Genomic DNA, 23,397 nt, shown 5'->3' with positions numbered 1-23,397 from the left:
GTGGCTTTCCAACAGCAAGGTGCAGTGTTACCATTGTTTACCAAAGTTGTTCTTTATAATGTTGAAATAAATGTCCCCAAACCCCATAATCACACACTCACAAACTGAAAATGTGTGTACGTTGTACAATCAATTGGTGAGAGAGAACCTAAAATATCATTCATTTGTACATATCCACTGTAAACATGAATTGCGGCAAAGTTGGTTCCTGTTTCAGTCAGTGTTGGCGTGGGTCAAACAAAACACCCTAATGATTGGTTGACAATACAGCCTCCCACAATGCAGGCGATGGCTGTAGGATGAAGTTGGTGAAGAGCAACTGCCATAGAGATATTTACATCTGTGCCATTATAGCGTCTGTGGCAGCATAAGGCAGCGCCATTGAGGCTACAACCTATAGGAATTCACATCCAGTTGACTCCTTTAAAATGGCGAAAGCATGCTGGAAGCCCTCAATGGTTCTGCCCATGCTAAAATAGCATTTTGGCCACTATCATTCTCTACGGCAACTGCAAAAAACRMCAGTCAAAACTTCATGACCTTTGTTCATGCAGTCGACATGTTGGCGCAAGTCAGATTTTTCTCGGCTCGTACAGGACCAATAAAAGCCAAGTACACTAATTTGGTGGAGGGGGGGGGGAACGTAAAAACAAATAATGATTCTAGAATTTTTGTTGTTGTTGTGATTTATCAGGAAGTAGTGCAGCACCCTCAGCCCCCCACTTCCTGCAGCTACGGGAATACACCTCTCTTTTTCAGTAACCTGTCTGTATAACCTGTTTTACATTCCACTATGCAATAATCTACCTCTCATGACGTAGTTTACAATATGCAACAAAAGGTGGATGAGCAATGTTTTGTGGGGCCCACACCCATGGCGAACTACGCACACAGTCACGTGTGTGTTTGGTTTTTTGGGCTAGGAATGTGGTTGTTCGTAAAGTTTTGGCTCATTGAGTCATCTCATTTTACAGAGTAATGTGTGTTGAGGCTGACCAACTTTGGTGGGAAAGGGCCTACTGACACAAACAATTACACACACAAGCATACAGAGTATGCAGAGATATAAACACAGATTCCTGCAAGGGTTCAACACTGGGGAAAAAAACAACAGTGAAAGGAAATAATAATAACCCTCATAAAATAATCCTACATTAGTATGGACATTGGAAGGACAGAGACACTGTGTAAACATCCATAAAGGTCCCATTCATACATTCACTGGTACAGTAAACATACATTTTCTGAGAGGCTGCTCAAAGGGAGTCAGTTAAAACGTTACATCCCCTCTAAAGAAGARTAACAAGCCATCTAGCCACAATCCCCTTTCATGCTTTCAGACCAAACCACCAGCCATGTATCCCCCTACTAGTCTACATGTTGTGACGCCCAGTGATAGCCTTTAAAGATGAATTACCGAATACCGATCGTTGGCCGCCAAAAGACGACAGAACTGCGTATTTCCCTGAAAAAAAAGAGGCATTTATCAAGACGTCAATGCACTAATACACATGAAAAGCCTTTAATCTAATACAGTGTTGTTGATGTGAGCGGCTTGGTGGGATGGGGCAAAGATTCGGCGTGAAGCATCCACTCAGAAATCACGTGCGGACATGAAAGATTGTTTTGAATGTTCTCACAATCGACTCGCATTACCTCGTAATGGCAACATTGTAAACAAGCACCCAGTGACGCAGTGATGCTACTGATCTAATTTGGATTGGTTTGAAAACTTGGGCCTCCTCCATCTCTCTTCCACTCTTTAACCTAGTGACACCGGACCGGTCATGATCTCTCTCGCTCCTGTTTATTTCATTTGGCATGGTTCTCTTTCTTTCTGGCTGTCCACTTGTTTATTGTGGTGAGAGCCTGGTTTCCGTTGGCCTCATGCAGTCTCAGGAAGGTCACATTTCTGTTGTCTTTCTCGATTATTTTCTCTCTCCCTCTCGGTCTCACCATCTTTCTCTTCTACTCCAGCTCTCTTTCAACACATGCTCATCTATTCATTACTCCATCTTTACTCCAGCACCTGCTCCCGCTCTCTCTTGAGGGTTCCTTTTAATGCATCATGCAGTGATATGCACTGAGCAAATACCGGAAAAACGCAGGTATCCTTTTCCACCATGACGTTGATCTTAAATGAAAGACTAGTCTCGTCTAACAAAACACAGACGCAAAACAGGAAAAATCTGTTCTCCCTTCCTTCTCCGTTTCCTGTCATGGAAATTCTATTGGCTTTGACAAACAGAAGAGAAAGAGCTGGATAGCAATGGGAGGATGTGAGGTTCTCTTTCCTATTGGCACGTTTGTTCATTGTTATGGTTCAAATCAGTATTAACAATGATTCGTTATTTAGGTTGATGTCATCTGTTGAGTACTTAAAAAGGCATTTAAGTAGAGGTTTGAAGAGTAACGGATGCAGATTTAATGGAGTGTAAACTGTGCCAATCACCAATATTTGGAGAGGAGCACATCAGTGACTGTATTCTAAACGCAACTAGATTTGATTGTGTCCTTACTAGTCTTAAACAGTGTTGGTGTACATCATACATACAGTAAGCTTTCATGTTTGTATGTGCACAGTATCTGTACTTACATCGTTGTATTTCTTTTATTTACTGTATGCTCTTTAAGTCCATTTCCCACAAAGTTGGGGTGTTTGTATGTGTTCCTGCCTCTGCATGTGCACGTGCGGGAAGGACAATGCAAAACTCCTCAATCGTCTTGTATTTTTCCCCTGCAAGTCTACACTTGTGGTGATAGGAAGTGCCGAGGGCCCTATGCGGCCATCCTGACGTCAGTGAACTTGGACGGACCCGCGAAACAGGAATCCACCCCTTCTCCTTCACTCCTTCCATCCTCCACCTGATATCAATCTGGGATGGCTGGAGAAGCCTCGTCGCCTATCTTTTTCAGACTCTTTCTATCTCATCGTTCTCTGATTGTGACATCAGTGAAAAGGARGTTTTTTGCGTTTGTTGTTTAGGTGTCACGGTTCATTTCCTGTGATGATGATAATGGCATCATTGCACCCTTCAGCTGTGAGGGGAGCACACCTGGGTTCAAATAGTTTTGTTTTCTTTCAAATTAACATTTGCTCAAACCAGTCTGGAGTGTCAGATGGGCAGAGTTTGCACTTTTGGAATAATTCAATTGGTTCTATTGAGCCAGGGAAGCTAAATAAATTGCACCAAATCTTTGAAAGGAAAACAAATACAATTTGAACCCGGGTCTGGAGGGGCGCTTGTTTTTATGCCCAGTGTCTACTTAAGTGATAATGCCCGTTAAACCGTTTTTTGGAGGACAGATTGGCAAGGGGCCTCCAAACACTGGCTTCAAGGGAATTATCACTTTTATACAACGGTTACCATCATATTCAAATAATGATTTCCATATTTTCATAAATGTTATTTTGATAAATGTATTCATACTATTTCATCCTTCCACAAGATATAGTCCCTGCACAAATTTAGGGTTGCTGTCACGCCCTGACCTTAGAGATCCTTTTTATGTCTCTTTTTGGTTTGGTCAGGGTGTGATTTGGGGTGGGCATTCTATGTTTTATTTTTCTATGATTTTCTATTTCTATGTTTTGGCCGGGTATGGTTCTCAATCAGGGACAGCTGTCAATCGTTGTCTCTGATTGGGAACCATACTTAGGTAGCCTTTTTTCCCACCTGTCTTTGTGGGAAGTTTACTTTTGTTTAGGGCACTTAGCCTGTAGCTTCACGGTTTGTTTTTGTAGGGTTTGTTGTTTTTGTTCCGCGTCATTTTTATGAAATAAAGAGAAAATGCACGCTGACCACGCTGCACCTTGGTCCGCTCCTTTCAACAGCCGTGACAGTTGCTCCCCAAGCCGGCTGGTCGTTTGTTCTATCGGTTCAGTTTCCAGAGACGTGACCCAGAGTTCGTATCCCTTGTTTGCTAGCTAGCCAACTACGGCTAACTTTCAATCATGTCAAAAAGTGCAGCAAGAATAACAGCAAAATAGCTGCATTTGCATTTAAGCTGTTTTCTAGTGACATCTATTTGGATACATCCATAACAATGAGCTAATGATGCACAATTTCGACTGGCATAGAAAATGTGCTCTCTCGTCAGGACACTCGTCAGAGCCAACAACCCGGCTAACACAATCACTTCAAACTGAAGCTGGAAAGAAAGCAAACTAGTTGCACTTTGTTCCGTTTGACCTGTTTTCTATTTATAGTTCTTTGTACAGTGGTTGCTCCACTAAAAGTTTTGTGATTATTCTGCGGGACTTAGAAGTAATTTGTGGTTTAGTACGGTACCCTGCGTCACCACTTCATTGCTCCAGACCAGCGCAAGGGGGAGTTAGAGCACTGATTATGCTTTTGGGTCCTACTGTGTCTCTAACTGACCATGAATGGGCGACATAAACCTAAGTAGAAACTGATAATTGTGCACGACTTCAGTATTACTTACTAAAACTGTTGTTACACTAAGGTTTTCATTCTAAGAGAAACTTAGACTACAATTAGGGTGTGGAAATGTTAGGATTATTTTGCTCTTACTGTAGTACTGTAGCCTACTCCCGACCGGTCACGTTGTACAGCGCCTGAGTGACGCAGAGGTCTAAGACACTGCATCGCAAGCTGTGTTGATACAGATGCTGGTTCAATACCCGTGCCGGCCTCGACTGGGAGACCCATGACATGACTGTAGGCTTTTGGTTTCTCTCCCTCTAAAAACAATCTGGCTTTATTTACAAATTATTAACAATGTCTCACCCCATGTTCAAGAATGGCCTTTTTCTCGCTCATTTTACATTATTTGAAAATGAAATAATCTCCAAAATATTGTTATTTTTTTAAACAAAGCGATTATTATTAATTTAGAATTATATAAAATCCCCTTGCATATTCTCAAATCAAATCAAAGTTTATTTGTCACGTGCGCCGAATACAACAGGTGTAGACCTTACAGTGAAATGCTTAATTACAGGCTCAAACCAATAGTGCAAAAAAGGTATTAGGTGAACAATAGGTAAGTAAAGAAATAAAAACAACAGTAAAAAGACAGTGAAAAATAACAGTAGCGAGGCTATATACAGTACCGGTTAGTTGGGCTGATTGAGGTAGTATGTACATATAGATATGGTTAAAGTGACTACGCATATATGATGAACAGAGAGTAGCAGTAGCGTAAAAGAGGGGTTGGCGGGTGGCGGGACACAATGCAGATAGTCCGGGTAGCCATTTGATTACCTGTTCAGGAGTCTTATGGCTTGGGGGTTAAAACTGTTGAGAAGCCTTTTTGTCCTAGACTTGGCACTCCGGTTCCGCTTGCCATGCGGTAGTAGAGAGAACAGTCCATGACTGGGGTGGCTGGGGTCATGACAATTTTTAGGGCCTTCCTCTGACACCGCCTGGTGTCGAGGTCCTCACAGATATTATTAACCCTGTTATTAGCAGGACAATATATATTGGTCATATTTATTGGTCATGGCTCCCGAGTGGCGCACAACGGGATTGCCTTGCAGTTCTCCAGCTGTATCCACTGAAATAGCGGTGGGCGCGCAAGGTTCAAGGCACTTGGGCAGGGGGCACGGGATGGGCCGCAGAGCTGTGCACAGAAGACGGACCTAGCCCATGGGGAAAGGAATAGGGAATTGTCCCCACCGTTCTTAGTGCCAGTCTGCACGTTCAAACTAAAACAATGTAACTAATAATGGCGTGAAAAATGCCCCATGGATATGAATTTGGATTGCAGATATGATTAAATATTAAACCTCTCACTAAAGGCGTCAGTCAAAAGTTAAACTTAAATCCAAACTGGATTTAACGAAAAGCACACATTTGTAAATCCCAAACTCTAAAAGTAATTGGAAAGGTAGATACAAATGACTTGACATTGTGGTTACAATAAAGAATGTAAACAAGATGTAAACATGATGCTGAGTTTTTATTTACAGTAGTGATGGATAGCTAGTTTGAAAACAGGTTTTCAAACACTTGTAGCCTGATTAGCAGGACAATAGACTCTTTATAGGCCAGCTACTGTAGGTGTGAACATCCTCCTACTTGCAATGTATTCGATGCTTAAGTACTCTAAAGTGTTACATTTGCGAATAGTACGGTCCGTGACAAAAATCCCCAAGTCTAGCAGTATTTTTGAAATGTCTCCAGTAGATTTTCCGTTCCCCCTGAAAGCCCTGATCTGCTCACTTAAATGAATAGAGATCCTGGTCATGGTGCTACAGTATGTTGTTACAGCATAATCAAAGTGAGGACAATCGGCGATCTGCTGTATACTTATGGCCTAAGCTGAAAGTCACACCTTTCCAGTACTCCTCACCCCGCCCCAAACTCCACCCTTAACAGTTACCATTTAAAAACAAGCTGTTTATCTAAAAAAAAATGACATTGTGACCAAAGAGAACAGACGAAATGGACATTGTTTTCATCAAGCCAGCTTCTTTCTATGGTGCTGCCCATTCCAGGGTTAAGACCATAACTATGAGAGGACTTGAAAATGAGCCGTAGCCGAGAGGAAAGTACTTTCACCAAAAGTATTTGTTACAGTGTATTTATTTATTTAAAAAAAATTATATAGCCTAACTCCACCTCCGACATTCAGAGTCAACATACCTGGCGGGTTCGTCAGGTCGTCGTTTCACCCTGACATTTACATTCCTCTTCTGACAACAGAACTTGACCAACTGCTCACCAGGCACAGCAAGGGCCGTTCGGACCGTTATACTGTTCTGCTATTCCATTCCTACACTAAGCTAACACTTAGTGTAGTGTTAGCTAGCTACATAGTTGTCTTTGCTGTCTTTGTATCTAAGATAATTGTGTAGTTTAGAGTAATTATCGAGGTTAGCTAGCCAGCTATTTTCGTCCGCCGCGCCGCCGTTCTCCTACCTAGTCAACACTGCTAGCTAGCTAGCCAGCTAGCCAACTTCTACCGAATAGCAGCACTGTAGAAACTATTACATTACAACGGAACGACCTGATTAGTGTAGTGTTAGCTAGCTACATAGTTGTCTTTGCTGTCTTTGTATCCAAGATAATTGTGTAGTTTAGAGTTTAGAGTAATTATCGAGGTTATCGAGGTTACCTAGCCAGTTATCGAGGTTACCTAGCCAGCTACACTTTCAAACTTTCAAACAAAGTCAACAACGCAGCCACTGCTAGCTAGCCTACTTCACCAGCCAGCAGTACTGTATCATTTTCCGTCATTAAGATTTTTTGCAACGTAAGCTTAACTTTCTGAACATTCGAGACGTGTATCCACTTGTCATTCCAATCTCCTTTGCATTAGCGTAGCCTCTTCTGTAGCCTGTCAACTATGTGTCTGTCTATCCCTCTTCTCTCCTCTCTGCACAGACCATACAAACGCTTCACACCGCGTGGCCGCTGCCACTCTAACCTGGTGGTCCCAGCGCGCACGACCCACGTGGAGTTCCAGGTCTCCGGCAGCCTCTGGAACTGCCGATCTGCGGCCAACAAGGCAGAGTTCATCTCAGCCTATGCTTCCCTCCAGTCCCTCGACTTCTTGGCACTGACGGAAACATGGATTACCACAGATAACACTGCTACTCATACTGCTCTCTCCTCGTCTGCCCACGTGTTCTCGCACACCCCGAGAGCTTCTGGTCAGCGGGGTGGTGGCACTGGGATCCTCATCTCTCCCAAGTGGACATTCTCTCTTTCTCCCCTGACCCATCTGTCTATCGCCTCCTTTGAATTCCATGCTGTCACAGTTACCAGCCCTTTCAAGCTTAACATCCTTATCATTTATCGCCCTCCAGGTTCCCTTGGAGAGTTCATCAATGAGCTTGACGCCTTGATAAGTTCCTTTCCTGAGGATGGCTCACCTCTCACAGTCTGGGTGACTTTAACCTCCCCACGTCTACCTCTGACTCATTCCTCTCTGCCTCCTTCTTTCCACTCCTCTCCTCTTTTGACCTCACCCTCTCACCTTCCCCCCTACTCACAAGGGAGGCAATACGCTTGACCCATCTTTACTAGATGCTGTTCTTCCACTAATCTCATTGCAACTCCCCTCCAAGTCTCCGACATACCTTGTATCCTTTTCCCTCTCGCTCTCATCCAACACTTCCCACACTGCCCCTACTCGGATGGTATCGCGCCGTCCCAACCTTCGCTCTCTCTCCCCCGCTACTCTCTCCTCTTTCATCCTATCATCTCTTCCCTTGCTCAACCTTCTCCAACCTATCTCCTGATTCTGCCTCCTCAACCCTCCTCTCCTCCCTTTCTGCATCCTTTGACTCTCTATGTCCCCTATCCTCCAGGCCGGCTCGGTCCTCCCTCCTGCTCCGTGGCTCGACGACTCATTGCGAGCTCACAGAACAGTGCTCCGGGCAGCGAGCGGAAATGGAGGAAAACTCGCCTCCCTGCGGACCTGCATCCTTTCACTCCCTCCTCTCTACATTCTCCTCTTCTGTCTCTGCTGCTAAAGCCACTTTCTACCACTCTAAATTCCAAGCATCTGCCTCTAACCCTAGGAAGCTCTTTGCCACCTTCTCTCCCTCCTGAATCCTCCCCCCCTCCTCCCTCTCTGCGGATGACTTCGTCAACCATTTTGAAAAGAAGGTCGACGGACATCCGATCCTCGTTTGCTAAGTCAAACGACACCGCTGGTTCTGCTCACACTGCCCTACCCTGTGCTTTGACCTCTTTCTCCCCTCTCTCTCCAGATGAAATCTCACGTCTTGTGACGGCCGGCCGCCCAACAACCTGCCCGCTTGACCCTATCCCCTCCTCTCTTCTCCAGACCATTTCCGGAGACCTTCTCCCTTACCTCACCTCGCTCATCAACTCATCCTTGACCGCTGGCTACGTCCCTTCCGTCTTCAAGAGAGCGAGGTTGCACCCCGTCTTAAAAAACCTACACTCGATCCTCCGATGTCAACAACTACAGACCAGTATCCTTCTTTCTTTTCTCTCCAAAACTCTTGAACGTGCCGTCCTTGGCCAGCTCTCCTGCTATCTCTCTCAGAATGACCTTCTTTATCCAAATCAGTCAAGTTTCAAGACTAGTCATTCAACTGAGACTGCTCTTCTCTGTGTCACGGAGGCGCTCCGCACTGCTAAAGCTAACTCTCTCTCTCTGCTCTCATCCTTCTAGACCTATCGGCTGCCTTTGATACTGTGAACCATCAGATCCTCCTCTCCACCCTCTCCGAGTTGGGCATCTCCGGCGCGGCCACGCTTGGATTGCGTCCTACCTGACAGGTCGCTCCTACCAGGTGGCGTGGCGAGAATCTGTCTCCGCACCACGTGCTCTCACCACTGGTGTCCCCCAGGGCTCTGTTCTAGGCCCTCTCCTATTCTCGCTATACACCAAGTCACTGGCTCTGTCATATCCTCACATGGTCTCTCCTATCATTGCTATGCAGACGACACACAATTAATCTTCTCCTTTCCCCCTTCTGATAACCAGGTGGCGAATCGCATCTCTGCATGTCTGGCAGACATATCAGTGTGGATGACGGATCACCACCTCAAGCTGAACCTTGGCAAGACGGAGCTGCTCTTCCTCCCGGGGAAGGACTGCCCGTTCCATGATCTCGCCATCACGGTTGACAACTCCATTGTGTCCTCCTCCCAGAGTGCTAAGAACCTTGGCGTGATCCTGGACAACACCCTGTCGTTCTCAACTAACATCAAGGCGGTGACCCGTTCCTGTAGGTTCATGCTCTACAACATTCGCAGAGTACGACCCTGCCTCACACAGGAAGCGCGGCAGGTCCTAATCCAGGCACTTGTCATCTCCCGTCTGGATTACTGCAACTCGCTGTTGGCTGGGCTCCCTGCTGTGCCATTAAACCCCTACAACTCATCCAGAACGCCGCAGGTGTTCAACCTTCCCAAGTTCTCTCACGTCACCCCGCTCCTCCGCCTCTCTCCACTGGCTTCCAGTTGAAGCTCGCATCCGCTACAAGACCATGGTGCTTGCCTACGGAGCTGTGAGGGAACGGCACCTCCGTACCTTCAGGCTCTGATCAGGCCCTACACCCAAACAAGGGCACTGCGTTCATCCACCTCTGGCCTGCTCGCCTCCCTACCTCTGAGGAAGTACAGTTCCCGCTCAGCCCAGTCAAAACTGTTCGCTGCTCTGGCACCCAATGGTGGAACAAACTCCTCACGACGCCAGGTCAGCGGAGTCAATCACCACCTTCCGGAGACACCTGAAACCCCACCTCTTTAAGGAATACCTAGGATAGGATAAAGTAATCCTTCTAACCCCTCCCCCCTTAAAAGAGTTAGATGCACTATTGTAAAGTGGTTGTTCCACTGGATATCATAAGGTGAATGCACCAATTTGTAAGTCGCTCTGGATAAGAGCGTCTGCTAAATGACTTAAATGTAAAAATGTAACCGAAGAGCGATTCCATGAGTGGGCACAGAATACCAACTGGGATGGATCTCGAGGCAAATGTTGCTTCCTAGTGAACCTCCGGGTGTTCATCATTAATACTGTGTCTCATAAGTTTCTGTCCATGACTGAAGCAACCCGAAAAAACATTAAAGACAGAGTTAATGAGTACTTCAGGTCACCGAGAAAGTCTGGACATGGCTTGCCCTCCCTTATGTAAGGAATTAGGCACTTTCCCATGTTTACTACAGTATGTACTGTAGGCTATGTTTACTTGTCAGACTGCACAGTAGCCTAATAAACATGCTTTATTATCCAAATGTAAAAGCATATACTGTACAGTACTGTATTTCTTAATCAGCATKTTTATCCTTTTATTAATAAAATAATGATAAAAATACTCTTTCAAAATGCAGATGTTTATTTAGTTACGGATCCATAACGAATTACTATGGGAATCAATATCACTGAATTACAGAGATATTGGAACAAACAAAAGAAGCTAGACAAATTGTTGCTTACAGGAAAATACTCCTTCAAACACATACTGTCACGTTGTACAGCGCCAATATGGCTATTATTAGCAGACCTATATTTTGGCCTTTATAAATATTATTTTGCCTTTATTCAGATTACAATTGTCAAAATCAAAATCATCTCCAAAACATCATTATATATAGCCTACCTGCTGTGGATAKCTATTTCAGCACCGTTTTGCGCTGCTCCGAGACAAGCATGGAGAAACTAAAATGTTCAATTATATTCCATGATATTCTTAAGATATGTGTTGACTGAATATAAGCAAGTGATGTCTGCTAAATAATCAAGTTGATGGCACAGTAATATAGCCTCGGCACCTACATAAAGCTGTGTGTTGACGACGTCATGCAACCGCAAAATGTCGGATAAAGCATATACTATACAGTACTGTATTTCAACATCAGCATCTTTATGCTTTCGTTAATAAAATAATGATAAAAATACTCTTTCAAAATGCAGATGTGTATTTAGTTATGGATCCATAACGAATTACTATGTGAATCAATATCACTGAATTACAGAAATATTGGAAAAAAGCTGTCTAATAAAGGTAAAATTGTTGCTTACTGGAAAATACGCTTTCAAACACACACGGTCACGTTGTACAGCGCCATTATGGCTATTAGCAGGTAGCTGGACAATAGACTTGCCTAGAAGGAGGGTAGGGGGAGAATTCTGTCGTCAAATGTATTTCTTAGTTAGGTTGGCTGTATTACAACTGGCCGTGATTGGTTGCAATTTAAATTGCAATTTAAAACTCACTGCCTTCCTGAAGACAAACAATGTATACGAAATGCTTCAGTCTGGTTTTAGACCCCATCATAGCACTGAGACTGCACTTGTGAAGGTGGTAAATTACCTTTTAATGGCGTCAGACCGAGGCTCTGCATCTGTCCTCGTGCTCCTAGACCTTAGTGCTGCTTTTGATACCATCGATCACCACATTCTTTTGGAGAGATTGGAAACACATATTGGTCTACACGGACAAGTTCTGGCCTGGTTTAGATCTTATCTGTCGGAAAGATATCAGTTTGTCTCTGTGAATGGTTTGTCCTCTGACAAATCAACTGTAAATTTTGGTGTACCTCAAGGTTCCGTTTTAGGACCACTATTGTTTTCACTATATATTTTACCTCTTGGGGATGTCATTCAAAAACATAATGTTAACTTTCACTGCTATGTGAATGACACACAGCTGTACATTTCAATGAAACATGGTGAAGCCCCAAAATTGCCCTCGCTAGAAGCCTGTGTTTCAGACATAAGGAAGTGGATGGCTGCAAACGTTCTACTTTTAAACTCGGACAAAACAGAGATGCTTGTTCTAGGTCCCAAGAAACAAAGAGATCTTCTGTTGAATCTGACAATTAATCTTGATGGTTGTACAGTCGTCTCAAATAAAACTGTGAAGGACTTCATCGTTACTCTGGACCCTGATCTCTCTTTTGACGAACATATCAAGACTGTTTCAAGGACAGCTTTTTTCCATCTACGTAACATTGCAAAAATCTGAAACTTTCTGTCCAAAAATGATGCAGAAAAATGTATCCATGCTTTTGTTACTTCTATGTTAGACTACTGCAATGCTCTACTTTCCGGCTACCCGGATAAAGCACTAAATAAACTTCAGTTAGTGCTAAATATGGCTGCTAGAATCCTGATTAGAACCAAAACATTTGATCATATTACTCCAGTGCTAGCCTCCCTACACTGGCTTCCTGTTAAGGCAAGGGCTGATTTCAAGGTTTTACTGCTAACCTACAAAGCATTACATGGGCTTGCTCCTACCTATCTTTCCGATTTGGTCCTGCCGTACATACCTACACGTACGCTACGGTCACAAGACTCAGGCCTCCTAATTGTCCCTAGAATTTCTAAGCAAACAGCTGGAGGCAGGCTTTCTCCTATAGAGCTCCATTTTTATGGAATGGTCTGCCTACCCATGTGAGAGACGCAGACTCGGTCTCAACCTTTAAGTCTTTACTGAAGACTCATCTCTTCATATGATTGAGTGTAGTCTGGCCCAGGAGTGTGAAGGTGAACGGAAAGGCTCTGGAGCAACGAACCGCCCTTGCTGTCTCTGCCTGGCCGGTTCCCCTCTCTCCACTGGGAAACTCTGCCTCTAACCCTATTACAGGGGCTGAGTCACTGGCTTGCTGGTGCTCTTCCATGCAGTCCCTAGGAGGGGTGCGTCTGTCTCTTATACACATCTAGATGTGTATAAGAGACAGCCTCGACAACTACTGTGATTATTATTATTTGACCATACTGGTCATTTATGAACATTTGAACATCTTGGCCATGTTCTGTTATAATCTCCACCTGGCACCTGTCTCTTATACACATCTAGATGTGTATAAGAGACAGGATTGGGGGCTGGGCTTTGGCAAAGGGGGTGGGGTTATATCCTGCCTGTTTGGCCCTGTCCGGGGGTGTCATCTGATGGGGCCACAGTGTCTCCTGACTCCTCCTGTCTCAGCCTCCGGTATTTATGCTGCAGTAGTTTGTGTCGGGGGGCTAGGGCCAGTCTGTTATATCTGGAGCACTTCTCCTGTCTTATCCGGTGTTCTGTGTGAATTTAAGTATGCTCTCTCTAATTCTCTCTTTCTTTCTTTCTCTCTCTCGGAGGACCTGAGCCCTAGGACCATGCCTCAGGACTACCTGGCTTGATGACTCCTTGCTGTCCCCAGTCCACCTGGCCGTGCTGCTGCTCCAGTTTCAACTGTTCTGTCTGCGGCTATGAAACCCTGACCTGTTCACCGGACATGCTACCTGTCCCAGACCTGATCGGCTATGAAAAGCCAACTGACATTTACTCCTGAGGTGCTGACTTGTTGCACCCTCGACAACTACTGTGATTATTATTATTTGACCATACTGGTCATTTATGAACATTTGAACATCTTGGCCATGTTCTGTTATAATCTCCACCTGGCACAGACAGAAGAGGACTGGCCACCCCTCATAGCCTGGTTCCTCTCTAGGTTTCTTCCTAGGTTTTGGCCTTTCTAGGGAGTTTTTCCTAGCCACCGTGCTTCTACACCTGCATTGCTTGCTGTTTGGGGTTTTAGGCTGTGTTTCTGTACAGCACTTTGAGATATCAGCTGATGTAAGAAGGGCTATATAATTAAATTAGATTTTATTTTTATTTGAAATTTAATCCACCAGAAGAGACAAAATAAATTATACAACAAAAAGTATTATTATTATGTATCCCATCCGACCGTGATTGAGAGTCCCATAGGGCGACACACACACACACAGGCCCAGCGTTTCTCTCCCTCTAAAAACAGAAATAAATGTTTTTGCATTTACAAATATTATTTTGGCATTTATTCAGATTACCACCGCTCACTTTAGTTTTTTGGGGGAAAATGAAATAACCTCAAATATCGTTATATATTATCAAGTTGATGGCACAATCATATAGCCTGGCACCTACATAAAGCTGAGTGACTCACTAAATAAGTACCAATATTCTTTCTGATAGTCTTTAATAAAGAAATGTTTTCGTTATCCTGACCTGGACTGTCACACCCTGATCTGTTTCACCTGTCCTTGTGCTTGTCTCCACCCCCCTCCAGGTGTCGCACATCTTCCCCATTATCCCCTGGGTACTTAGACCTATGTTCTCTGTTTGTCTGTTGCCAGTTCGTCTTGTTTGTCAAGTCAACCAGCATTTTGTCTCAGCTCCTGCTTTTCCCTAGTCTCTCTTTTTCTTGCCCTCTTGGTTTTGACCCTTGCCTGTCCTGACTCTGAGCCCGCCTGTCTGACCACTCTGCCTGCCCCTGACCTTGAGCCTGCCTGCCATCCTGTACCTTGCCCTTCTCTGGATTATCGACCCTGCCTGCCTTGACATGCCCGTTGCCTGCCCCTGTTTCTGTAATAAACATTCTTACTTCAACACAGTCTGCATTTGGGTCTTACCTGAAACGTGATATGGACACCATGTACAGTATTATAATAGCCCTCCCGATTGGCGCAGCAGTCTAAGAAACTGCATCGCAGTGCAAAATGCGTTGATACAGATGCAGGTTTGATACCCATGCCGGCCGCCAACAGGAGACCCATATGTAATTATTGGCAGTCAAGTCATTAAAAAAAATATTTTGCGAAATACTGTAGGCCTACCGTTGGCGACAAGAGTCTCACTAGTGTTGAGTAATGTGCTGTTAGAAGTGGTGTAGGTCTTATTTATTTAAAGAGCATATCGAAGTTAGAAGCAGTAGGATTTGAAGCAATACTATTTAGCACCGTGTGGTCAACTATTTTAGCACCGTTTCGCTCTGCTCTGAGACAAGCATGGGGACTGGTCTTGGATAAATCAATGAGATTTATATTTTCACTGAATCTCCATTTGGGTATTGGTTAGACTACAATTAGGAGGTAGTAATGTTATGCTCTGTACTGTAGCCTACTCCCGACCGTCACGTTGTACAGCGGGTTTTTTGGTTTTCTTGGAATAGAAACACCATAATATTAAGCAAATTATTAAGCATAATTTATTGGAATCAGTCCCATATACTATGTTCTTACAAAAAAAGTTTTAAATTCTCTAGTACAGCCACTATTGAAGGCTATCAAATGCTTCTCAAATATGCCCTTTGGTGGTCAAACTAGCACTAACTAGCTTTAATGGTTACAATGGCTGACACTTAAATAACGTGCCATAGAATTCTGCGGCACCATGCAAGCTATGCTGCAGTACGCTGCAACTTTTAAAGGATGAATCACTGTATATATCCATAAAAATGATGCTGATTCTTGATTTCGACTGGCTGAGGAAAGCTGACAGCCTGTCTGTCTCTCATCCCAACTCCTGACACGTTTATTACTATGGGACAGCTGGAGATCGAATTTAAATATTGAAACAATGTTGCAAATGTTGGAGAGACAGACAGCAAGGTTTATACAAATCTCCGCTGTTGAAAATGAAATGTTAGTCTAAAAGAATTGTGAGATAATGTCTACATGATTTTATAGTGGAGATTAAGTCTATAAATTGCCTGGCTGGGCTGACGAGACAGTGGATTGCACAGTCAGATGGAATAAAATAGGCATTTTAACATCATAGATTTAGCCGGTGGTAACTTGTGGAATAGACACTGGCTGAAATGCGGTTTTAACCAATCAGCATTCAGGACTAAACCCACCCATTGTATAAATGTTTTTATTAACTGGGTGGTTCAAGCCCTGAATGCTAATTGGCTGACAGCCGTGGTATCTCAGACCGTATACCACGGGTGTGACAAGATATTTATTTTTACTGCTCTAATTATGTTGGTAACCAGTTTATAATAGCAATAAGGCACCTCAGGGGTTTGTGATATATGGCCAATATACCACAGCTAAGGGCTGTGTCCAGGCACTCCGCGATGCGCCGTGCCTAAGAACAGCCATTAGCCGTGGTATATTGGCCATATACCACACCCCTTGTGCCTTATTGCTTAATTATATTGCAACCCTACCCCTTTGGCTCTGTCTATTCATCTGTCAGTCTCCCTGTCTGTGTGTCTTTGGTGGAAAAAAGTTGACACTTTTTATGACCAGCTGTGTGTTATGCATTACAAAGACTCACAATTTGAGTGAATGCATTACAGCCTTTTGAGCATTCGCAGACTGCTATAAACAGAAACAAGCTGTTATGGACGGTTATAGCAAGCCTAATAATGCATACTCATACTTTGAATGTGAACTCAACGTAATGTGACTAAGGGGATTGGTTGAGTTTATCAAAGAGCTCACCTGACAGACAGACTCTGGTTACAGGAGGCTGTGGGGCGGCTGGTGACCTCCTAAAAACATAGAAGAGGAGAGAAACACTGGATATCAGTCCGGCACTGTACACACGTACACATACATGTGTGCATGGACAAATGCATACCTGCGAGGAAACACACACACACATACTTTGATGTACACACTTATAATTTAATATTTACCTTGAATAGGACCTAAATAGAGTTCATCATCATGGGATTTAAGTATCAGACTGTGGTAATGCTAATTCTGTGTGTTGGGGGGGGGGGGGGGGGGGTCAATGTCCTATATTCATAACAGTCAAGGACCCACTTCATGGTTGTCACTCAAACTCAGCACTTAAAACTCTATTGTAATGTGTTTGCAATAGTTATTAGCTTGAGGACTTCGGTTTTAGGATTTAGTATTTACAATACAATCACTTTGCCTTGCATACAGACAGTGGTTGTTTCAGACCCCTATCTAATCATCACACATATACGTATTTATACACACACACACACACACACACACACACACACACATATATATATATATATATATATATATATATATAACCACACATATATATACATAATACACATGCATACATATATATACATAATATATATACACATTTATTTATAATTTAATATTATATATATATATAACATATATACATGTTTATATATATCCATATATACATAATACACACACACATATATAATATATATATATATATATTATATGTATATATATAATGTATGTGTATATAATATATATACACTATAACATATCTACATATGTATATACATATATATACACATACATACATATATATGCCCACAATACCACAATACATATACATATATTTAATATTATTATATATATATTATAATATTTATTATATATTTATATATATATATATATATATTATGGTTATATATACATATATTGTATATATATAAAATATATGTACTATATATATGTATGTGTGTTTTGTATGTGTGCATATATACATATGTATATACAGTGGGGAGAACAAGTATTTGATAACCTGCAAAATCGGCAGTGTTTCCTACTTACAAAGCATGTAGAGGTCTGTAATTTTTATCATAGGTACACTTCAATGTGAGAGACGAAATCTAAAACAAAAATCCAGAAAATCACATTGTATGATTTTTTAAGTAATTAATTTGCATTTTTTGCATGACATAAGTATTTGATACATCAGAAAAGCAGAACTTAATATTTTGGTACAGAAACCTTTGTTTGCAATTACAGAGTCATACGTTTCCTGTAGTTCTTGACCAGGTTGCACACATTGCAGCAGGATTTTGGCCCACTCCTCCATACAGACCTTCTCCAATCCTTCCGGTTTGGGGCTGTCGCTGGGCATACGGACTTTCAGCTCCCTCCAAAGATTTTCTATTGGGTTCAGGTCTGGAGACTGGCTAGCACCGGGGACCTTAGATGCTCTTACGGGCACTCCTAGTTGCCCTGGCTGTGTGGTTTCGGGTCGTTGTCAAGCTGAAGACCACCACGACCCATCTTCAATGCTCTTACTGAGGAAGGACGTTGTTGCGCAAATCGCTGATACATGGCCACATCCATCTCCCCTCAACACGGTGCAGCGTCCTGTCCCCTTTGCAGAAAAGCATCCCCAAAGAATGATGTTTCACCTCCATGCTCACGGTTGGGATGGTGTTCTGGGTGTACTCATCCTTCTTCCTCAAACACGGCGAGTGGGTTTAGACCTCTATTTTTTGTCTCATCAGACCACATGACCTTCTCCATTCCTCCTCTGATCATCAGATGTGTCGATTGGCAAACTTCGACGGGCTGACATCGCTGGCTTGAGCAGGGACCTTGCGTGCGCTGTAGGTTTTAATCCATGACGGCGTAGTGTGTTACATAATGTTTCTTTGAGACTGTGGTCCCAGCTCTCTTCAGGTCATTGACCAGGTCCTGCCGTGTACTGGCTGATCCCTCACCTTCTCATGATCATTGATGCCCACGAGGTGAGATCTTGCATGGAGCCCAGACCGAGGTAATTAACTTCATCTTGAACTTCTTCCATTTTTAATAATTGCGCAACAGTTGTTGCATTCTCACCAAGTGCTTGGCCTATTGTCCTGTAGCCATCCCAGCTTTGTGAGGTCTACAAACTGTTATCTGATGTTTTACACAGCTCTCTGGTTCTTGGCCATGTGGAGGTTGGAGTTGTTTGATTGAGTGTGTGACAGGTCTTTTATACAGTAACGAGTTCAAACAGGTGCAGTTAATACAGTAATGAGTGGAGAACAGGGAGGACTTCTTAAAAGAAAAACTAACAGGTTGTGAGAGACGGAATTCTTACTGTTGTAGGTGATCAAATACTTATGTCATGCAATAAAATGCAAAATTTAATTACTTAAAAATCATACAATGTGATTTTCTGGATTTTTGTTTTAGATTCCGTCTCTCACAGTTGAAGTGTACCTATGATAAAAATTACAGACCTCTACATGCTTTGTAAGTAGGAAAACCTGCAAAATCGGCAGTGTATCAAATACTTCTTCTCCCCACTGTATATACACATTTCAACACATCTATCCCCTTACCTCATTAAACTCCTTGGATTTCAATATTACAACTACAAAAGTACACACGCTCGGGAGCCAATCAAAGTAGTAAGTTTTGTACAATCAGAAATGGCTTGTAGTCCACATTCAGAAAGTATTCATACCCCTTGACTTTTTCCACATTGTTGTGTTACAGCCTGAATTCAAAATGGATTGATCATCCATTTACACACAATACCCCATAATGACAAACTGAAAACATGTTTTTAGAAATTTTTGCAAATGTATTGAAAATGAAATACAGATATCTCATTTACATAAGTATTCACACCCCTGAGTCAATACATGTTAGAATCACCTTTTGCAGCGATTTCTGGGTAAGTCTCTAAGAGCTTTGCACACCTAGATTGTACACTATTTGCACATTATTCTTTTTTAAATTCTTCAAGCTCTGTCAAGTTGGTTATTGATAATTTCTAGACAGCCATTTTCAAGTCTTGCCATACATTTTCTAGCTGATTTAAGTCAAACTGTAACTAGGCCACTCAAGAACATTCTATGTCTTCTTGGTAAGCAACTCCAGTGTATATTTGGCTTTGTGTTTTAGGTTACTGTCCTACTGAAAGGTGAATTTGTCTCCCAGTGTCTGTTGGAAAGCAGTTTAAACCAGGTTTCCCTCTAGGATTTTGCCTGTACTCAGCTCTATTCCGTTTATTTTTATCCTAAAAAACTCACTAGTCCTTGCCAATGACAAACATACCCATACCATTATGCAGCCACCACCATGCTAGAAAATATTAAGAGTGTTACTCAGTGATTTGTTGTTTTGAATTTGTCAGAAAACTTAAAAATAAAGGAGAGCCGCACACTCTAGGAGCAAATTTTGAATTTGTCAGAAACATAATGCTTTGGATTCAGGACAAAGTTAATTTCTTTGCCACATTTTTTGCAGTTTTACTTTAGTGCCTTATTGCAAACAGGATGCATGTTTTGGAATATTTTTATTCTGTACAGGCTTCCTTCTTTTCACTCTGTCATTTGAGTAACTACAATGTTTTTGATCCATCCTTAGTTTTCTCCTATCACAGCCATTCAACTCTGTAACTGTTATAAAGTTCCTTGTGAAATCCCTGAGCGGTTTCTGAATCAGGAAGCAACTGAATGAGGAAGGACGCCTGTATCTTTGCAGTGAGTGGGTATATTGATACACCATCCAAAGTGTAATTAATGACTTCACCATGTTCAAAGGGGTATCCAATTTCTGCTTTAAAAAAAAATGTTTTACCCATCTATCAATAGGTTCCCTTCTTTGCGAGGCATTGGAAAACCTCCCTGTTCTTTGTGGTTGAATCTGTATTTGAAATTCACGGCTTGACTGAGAGACCTTACAGATAAATATATGTGTGGGGTACAGAGATGAAGTAGTCATTCAAAAATCATGTTAAACACTATTATTGCTCACAGACTCCATGCAACTTATTATGTGACTTGTTAAGCAAATCTTGACTCCTGAACTTATTTAGGCTTGCCATAGCAAAGGGGTTGAACACTTATTGACTCAAGGCATTTCAGCTTTCATTTTTAAACAATCTTGAAAAATMTCTAAAAACATAATTCCACTTTGACATTATGGGGTATTGTGTGCAGGCCAGTGACACAAAATCTCTATTTAATCTATTTCAAATTCAGGCTGTAAACAAACAAAAATGTGGAAAAATCCAAGGGTGCAAATACTTCCCGAAGGTGGTGTCTCAGTATGAAATCATCAACTTGACATGACTGCCACCTAGTGGTTGGTTGAAACCTCAGGTCAAACTCTCTCCCGTATAGAATTCTCTAGCACACTGGTCACACCAACTGATATGTGTGTTCTTATGTTGCATTTACCCAGGGGTAAAACTTTTCAGTCCACCAGCCACACTAAATTCATCAGCCACAAAGACTTACCAAGTTTCAGGGCAGACATCACACACCTTCTTTATTTCATTGTGGATTTAGATAACTAAATAAATGCATTGCATACAAATTCAATGTACATACCTACATGCATGAGTTATTACATTTCAGACGGAATTGTAGGTTCCCTTACTTATTGGAGGTGCATTGTACACTGGTCAAGGTGGTGAAGTTGTTCCTCACTGTGCGAAGACTGGCAAGAACCTTAAGCCAGAGAGCACGTCTGATGTTAAATCACATAATCATTCTGTAACAATCCATAATCATTCCAATCATTTTTTTTATATCTCAACGTAGATTCACAAATGGAGGAAACATTTACCTGAGCAAAAGGAGTCACAATCAGGTCTTCCCCATGCCTGAGGGAAAACCAAAAAAGATAGAGCTGTAATCAACCCTAGGGCCTCATGAATATATTTCAATTGGCTGACTTTCTTATATAATATTATTATACTGAACAAAAATATATAAATGCAACATGCAACCATTTCAAAGATTTGACTGAGTTACAGTTKATTTCAGAAAATCTGTCATTTGAAATCCATTAATTTGACCCTAGGGCTTTAATACAGAAATAAATACTCCACAGCACCCCTCCCCCTTCACACCTGTCAGGTGGATGGATTATTTTAGCAAAGGAGAAATTCCACTAACAGGGATGTACACAAATTTGTGCACAACATTTGAGAGAAATAAGCTTTGTGTGTATGGAACATTTCTGGGATCTTTTATTTCAGCTTCATGAAACATGGGACCTAAGCTTTACATAGTGCGTTTATATTTCCGTTCAGTGTATATACATGTGGGGAGACAAGTATTTGATAACTGCCGATTTTGCAGGTTTTCCTACTTACAAAGCATGTAGAGGTCTGTAATTTCTATCATGGGTACACTTCACTATGAGAGAAAATCAACATTGTATGATTTTTTAAGTAATTAATTTGCATTTTATTGCATGACATAAGTATTTGATACATCAGAAAAGCAGATCTTAATATTTGGTAACAGAAACCTTTGTTTGCAATTACAGAGATCATACGTTTCCTGTAGTTCTTGACCAGGTTTGCACACACTGCAGCAGGGATTTTGGCCCACTCCTCCATACAGATCTTCTCCAGATCCTTCAGGTTTCGGGCTGTCGCGGGGCTATACGGACTTTCAGCTCCCCTCCAAAGATTTTCTATTGGGTTCAGGTCTGGAGACTGGCTAGGCCACTCAGGACCTTGAGTGCTTCTTACGGCGCCACTCCTTAGTTGCCCTGGCTGTGTGTTTCGGGTCGTTGTCATGCTGGAAGACCAGCCACGACCCATCTTCAATGCTCTTACTGAGGAAGGACGTTGTTGGCCAAGATCTCGCGATACACTGGCCCCATCCATCCTCCCCTCAATACGGTGCAGTATCCTGTACCCTTTGCAGAAAAGCATCCCCAAAGAATGATGTTTCCACCTCCATGCTTCACGGTTGGGATGGTGTTCTTGGGGTTGTACTCATCCTTCTTCTTCCTCCAAACACGGCGAGTGGAGTTTAGACCAAAAAGCTCTATTTTTGTCTCATCAGACCACATGACCTGCTCCCATTCCTCCTCTGGATCATCAGATGGTCATTGGCAAACTTCAGACGGGCCTGGACATGCGCTGGCTTGAGCAGGTGGACCTTGCGTGCGCTGCAGGATTTTAACCCTGACGGTGTAGTGTGGTTACTAATGTTTTCTTTGAGACTGTGGTCCCAGCTCTCTTCAGGTCATTGACCAGGTCTGCCGTGTAGTTCTGGGCTGATAACTCACCTTCCTCATGATCACTTTGATGCCCCACGAGGTGAGATCTTGCATGGAGCCCAGACCGAGGGTGATTGACCGTCATCTTGAACTTCTTCATTTTCTAATAATTGCGCCAACCAGTTGTTGCCTTCTTCACCAAGCTGCTTGCCTATTGTCCTGTAGCCCATCCCAGCCTGTTGCATGTCTCAATTTTATCCCTGATGTCCTTATTACAGCTCTCTGGTCTTGGCCTTGTGGAGAGGTTGGAGTCTGTTGATTTGAGTGTGTGGACCAGGTGTTTTTTATACACGGTAACGAGTTCAAACAGGTGCAGTTAATACAGGTAATGATGGAGAACAGGAGGGCTTCTTAAGAAAAACTAACAGCGTCTGGTGAGAGCCGGAATTCTTACTGGTTGCGTAGGTGAATAAATACTTATGTCATGCAATAAAATGCAAATTAATTACTTAAAAA

The 23,397-nt window shown here is 42.5% G+C and overlaps 1 long non-coding RNA gene across 1 annotated transcript; it reads right to left on the bottom strand.

Moving 5' to 3' along the window:
- Positions 1–16,666: 16,666 nt before the first annotated feature.
- LOC111956769 (uncharacterized) lies at positions 16,667–21,526 on the bottom strand. Its single transcript, XR_002876316.2, has 3 exons — positions 21,490–21,526; positions 21,301–21,371; positions 16,667–16,703 (listed from the first exon to the last, which is right to left on the bottom strand). It is a non-coding gene; the product is annotated as an uncharacterized lncRNA (long non-coding RNA).
- Between the last annotated feature and the right edge of the window lie 1,871 nt (positions 21,527–23,397).

This window comes from Salvelinus sp. IW2-2015, linkage group LG32 (genome assembly GCF_002910315.2).
Source record: "Salvelinus sp. IW2-2015 linkage group LG32, ASM291031v2, whole genome shotgun sequence".
Classification (NCBI taxonomy): Eukaryota; Metazoa; Chordata; class Actinopteri; order Salmoniformes; family Salmonidae; genus Salvelinus; species Salvelinus sp. IW2-2015.
This window is presented reverse-complemented; position numbering and strand designations above follow the sequence as displayed.